Here is a 4,801-nt window from a genome sequence, read left to right as displayed (position 1 = left end):
TCAAGATCACTCCAGCTGCATAACAGATCTTAAGGGGGAGTGGTAGTAGAAAGGACAGTAATGAAAGCTTGGATGGTTTGAATCAGCAGTGACAGAAACAGATGGTAAGAGGGGCAAACTTCAGATGTAATTTGAAGGCAGAAACCAATAGGATTCACACAGTCAAGGGTTAATTCCCAAGGTTTTCAGCCTGAGCAACTGGACTGAAGGTGTTGCCAATACCTGGGATAGGACTGTGGGAGGGGCAGTGGGGAGGGGGATCAGTTCAGCTTTGAAGTTTAAATTGAATACAGGAAGGGGAACACAAGTCTGGAAATGTAGCTTGGGGACCAGTTTCTAATGTACTGACAAGAAATTCAGGAAGGTCAGCTGGCTGAATTCAGAGACTTAATCTTAAGAATTTGTCTGGGGAAGGATCTGCTCCCCAATTCAGTCTGTGGCTGGAGTCCACCTTGTTGCATAGATGTTTCACAGGAGAGCTTGCTTCAACAAAGCAAGCAAGCCGAAGACCGATATGAAGGGAACTAGCCAGAGAATCAGCAAATCAGGAATCTAATCTCCAGTGACCTGCCCTCTTCTGTGGTTTTCTAGTCACTGGAATCACTAGGTCCAACACACTCAAGGAGAGGTGATCACCGGAGTCAATACCAAGAGCTAGCTTATAAGGCACAATATAAATGGCCCCGTGTGGAATGCCATCTTTCTCAGGTTAGACTCTTAGGACATGTTACAATTATTGGGCAAGGGGAAGAAACACTAGGAGGAGACAAAGGAGAAGGAAAATGGGCCAGTCTGGTATTTTCCAAATCAAGTATAGCCCCAATCCCATTTACTAATCTCATTAAGTCACCTATAAAGCAAAGAATCTACTAGTCCAAGTTTGGGATCTGCCCTCCATTTGCTCTGTCCCTGGAGTTTGACCCCTGTAGACATTTTGTTAATTACCCCTGGGTTCAAGGTTTATCTGTTAACCAACTGTAAGAGCATTTTTATTTGAAGAATTTTATTTTCTTACTCCAGATTGGGAAGATACAAGTTAGAAATTTTACCACAGTTCAACAATTCTTTATTCTTCAAAATGCACACAAGGCCCCTAGACAGTCTTCAGGTTACACAAAAGCCTTGTGAGACTGATTCATCCAGAACTATTAATTATCCTTTCTCAGAAAAGCACAAGGTCAAGGCCAATCTTTTTCGAGGCTTGTATTCAAACTCCAGTTGAGAAAGTCCTTAAAAAAAAAAAAAAAAAAAAAAAAAAAAGATTACAATCAGTAATACTGACATGTAATTCTGATATAAAATGCTCCTTGTTTAAGATATGAGACATCTGGTTAAGACTTCAGGAACTAGGTGGATGTACAAATAAGTACCAAACATTCTAGAAGCAAGCTGCCATGTACAAGAGGAGGTCCATGTAGCAAGGATTTTCTTACAAAAAAGAATCCCAATTGATACATGACCTGCAGCTTCCTGCTTTTTTGTATTTTCTGCCAAGACAGACAGATTAACTTCATTTTTTCCCTTCCTCCAAGACCTAGCAGTACCAATAGGTTAACAGTCTTCCTCAATCCTCCCCTCCTGTTTTATACACCCACTTGGGAAATGGGTTCCTAGGTTATTCCCTAGCGGGCAAATGCAACACCACTATTGGGGGGGGGGGGGGGGGAGCACATTTAACCATCTTACAAGGGGACTGACAAATAATGCCATTTGCAGAAACCTCACCTGTTATGGGACAGACTGAAACAAGCAGATCAGTCTACATCAATCGACTTACTGCCCTGTGCCTCACAGGGCTGCGGACCTGTAAGAAGTTAGCAGATAAAACCAAGATAAAGGACCCAATTCCTGGGAGGAAAAAAGCAGAGCAAGCTCAAACCCCACTAAAAACAAAACCCACATAGAAGGATAGAGATAGAAGTTATCTCTGGGGCCAAAGCATCAGACAAAACACTGGCTAATGGTTCAGTTAGATCAACAGGGTCGATCTGATGGGGAAAAAAGTTATGTCATCAGCTGCAATGGCCAAATTTGAGTTAGAACAGAACACGAAGAGGACAATCCCCACATTTAAAATTAAAGTGAAAGCAGGGGTGCCTGGATGGCTCAGTCGGAAGAGTATGCAACTCTTGATTTCAGTGTCCTGAGTTTGAGCTGCATGCTGGGTGTAGAGATCACTTACAATTTAAAAGAAAAGCAGTTACTACCTCTCCCTTCTCCAGATCCTGTGTCTACTCAGCCACGTGGACATCACTTACCAAGCCCTTCCCACTCCTGGTCCACTTGGAAGCCTGCTTTCTGCCAACAGTAAATCTGAGATGAAAAAAAACAGGAGGTCCCAATCAGCTAGATGCCCAAGGGTGTGGGGAATAGAGGAGCTGCTCCAACTGGCATATCAGACAAAAACTGGCTTAGAAAAGTTAGATCAACATGGTCGATCTGTTGGGGAAAAAAGTTCAGTCATCATATATGCCAGTAGGGAGCTCTTGTTCTCGCAGAAAAAGGACTGAACAAGGAATATTTGCTTGATCTACTTCTAACACCTGCATACTCAACGTTTGAGCACACCTGTATTCTGTTGGCAGTAACAACTAAGACACCCCTGCTTTCTGAGGGTGTACTTACAGAAACACTCTGGGACTGCAAGTTTTAAGAAAAATCTGTCCCCCCAGTTAAGTCCTGCCCTTAAGAGGTCATTCCTGGACTCAAGTGAATTTAAAGGGTACACAGTGCAAGATTAGCTTGAGCGTCTAGGTCAACACACTTCGCTTTTCTTTAAAAATAAAAAAAAATCCTGGGGCGCCTGGGTGGCTCAGTCGGTTAAGCGTCCGACTTCGGCTCAGGTCACGATCTCGCGGTCCGTGGGTTCGAGCCCCGTGTCGGGCTCTGTGCTGACAGCTCAGAGCCTGGAGCCTGGTTCAGATTCTGTGTCTCCCTCTCTCTCTGCCCCTCCCCCATTCATGCTCTGTCTCTCTCTGCCTCAAAAATAAATAAAACGTTAAAAAAATAAATTAAAAAAAATAAAAAATAAAAAAAAATCCTTACGTGGGGCATCGCTGGCTGGCTGGGTTGGTGGAGCATGTGACTCGATCTTGGACTCGGGAATCCAAGCTACACAAAGGGTGTAGAGACTTAGAATTTTAAAGTCTCTCGTAACTACACCCCACCCCCGCACCGCCTCCTGCCAGTCTCTCCCTTGCAGTGTATTCCCTCTCCCTTGTTCTGCCTTAGGTGAACTCTTTTACCACCAGCACACACAGCCTCGGCCTCCACCGCACCAGGCTGCCCCATACGCGTGTTATCCGTCCACTTGGAAATTTAAGTGCACACAACAGTGTATCACAAAAACGAAAACCAAAAAACCTACATCACATGTGAAGAAATGGGACCCAAAAACGTGCTTTCAGGAGCACTAAGGCATTTAACAATGAGCTAGGGGCCCCGGGGTGGCTCAGTCAGGATTCTCTTACCCCCTCTCTCTTGGTCTCACCTCTGCTCCCACGTACTCTCAAAAGAAGCCTTAGAAAATTAGCATCTATTCACCTTAAAGAGATCATTTAAGGTCGGATTGTCTGGGTGGCTCAGTCAGTTGAGCCTCTTAACTCCTCATTTCTGCTCAGGCCATGATCTTACAATTCATGAGATCAAGTCGCTCATCTGGCTCTGCACTCAGGGGAATGCTCTCTCAAAATAAACATTAAAGAAGACAGAGAGAGGCACCTGGGTGGCTCAGTCCATTGAGCATCCTACTTTGGCTCAGGTCACGACTCAGTTCGCGAGTTCCAGTCCCGCATGGGGCTCACTGCAATGGGCGCCGAGCCCGCTTCAGATCCTGTCTTCTCTGTTGCTCCTCCCTGACTCACGCTGTCAAAAATTAAGATCTTCATTTCTTTCCCCCCAAGTCTGCTTAGCAGGTGAAAAGGCTCCCCACAGCACGCATTTCCTACAATAGGCCAGGAGACCTATGCTTACCCCAAGTCAGGAGACCGAAGGCTGGAGACGTCTACGTGGGGGTCTCTTGGAGGCCCAGCAGCGAGTGCCTCCCTCCTCCAAGATCCATTCGGTACCCTCTGACCGCGCTAACCTGCGAACCAAAAAAGGGGCATCAATCACCATCTTCCCACGGTTGGAAAAGAACATGGCCGGGCCTCGTGAGGCTGGTGTATCAGAACTAACTGGCAAGTGTTCAAAGACATCACCATTGTCGATCTGATGGGGAAAAAAGCGAAGTCATCATTTACACCAGCCAAGGACTCCTCAGGTCCGCAGGCAGGCGCGGATTTTTCCCAGTTTAAACTCGTCTCCTCAAAGCCTTAAGGCCCATTTAAGGTCAGTAGAGAGAGACCGGGCAGGGGCGACAGCAAAAAGGAAAAAGGAGGAACAGAGAGCTCGAAGAGAAAACAACAGGATCTCCACTCACCACACACAGTAGCAAACCCGAGTTTCCGGGCCCAGACTTCATCGGATGGGTCGGATGAGGTACGACCCAACACGAGATAGAAGAACCAGGGCCAAAGACGCAAAGGAACGAGAAACGCCCTAGACCTGTCTTATATAACCAGAAGAGGCTCTCGCGCCTGCGCACTGTGCCGGTGGCACTTCCCGTTCCCTCCCGCGCCACGCGGGGCTCTCTGGGAAATGTAGTCTCGGAGTCGCCGGGGCGAAGGCTATCTTATGGTTGTCAAGGCCGCCCTAGCCCCGCCCCCTTCCCGGTACACTCCGGGCCACAAGGGCTCCTCGGCCTCGCCGCCATGTCGCGCTTCACACGCACCAAGCCACCCGGCGGGTTCCCCCTCCTCCG

At 47.2% G+C, this 4,801-nt stretch overlaps 1 long non-coding RNA gene and 3 other non-coding genes across 4 annotated transcripts; all 4 read right to left on the bottom strand.

Annotated features, from left to right (window-relative positions):
• Positions 1-986: 986 nt before the first annotated feature.
• On the bottom strand, positions 987-4,599 carry LOC131485901 (uncharacterized). Its single transcript, XR_009249064.1, has 5 exons — positions 4,421-4,599; positions 3,973-4,084; positions 2,259-2,313; positions 1,726-1,804; positions 987-1,229 (listed from the first exon to the last, which is right to left on the bottom strand). It is a non-coding gene; the product is annotated as an uncharacterized LOC131485901 (long non-coding RNA).
• LOC131486466 (small nucleolar SNORD12/SNORD106) lies at positions 1,933-2,026 on the bottom strand. The gene has a single exon (XR_009249366.1). It is a non-coding gene; the product is annotated as a small nucleolar SNORD12/SNORD106 (small nucleolar RNA).
• On the bottom strand, positions 2,387-2,477 carry LOC131486465 (small nucleolar SNORD12/SNORD106). The gene has a single exon (XR_009249365.1). It is a non-coding gene; the product is annotated as a small nucleolar SNORD12/SNORD106 (small nucleolar RNA).
• Positions 4,157-4,247, bottom strand: LOC131486464 (small nucleolar SNORD12/SNORD106). The gene has a single exon (XR_009249364.1). It is a non-coding gene; the product is annotated as a small nucleolar SNORD12/SNORD106 (small nucleolar RNA).
• Positions 4,600-4,801: the final 202 nt, after the last annotated feature.

The sequence above is a fragment of the Neofelis nebulosa genome, chromosome 9 (assembly GCF_028018385.1).
Source record: "Neofelis nebulosa isolate mNeoNeb1 chromosome 9, mNeoNeb1.pri, whole genome shotgun sequence".
NCBI lineage: Eukaryota > Metazoa > Chordata > Mammalia > Carnivora > Felidae > Neofelis > Neofelis nebulosa.
This window is presented reverse-complemented; position numbering and strand designations above follow the sequence as displayed.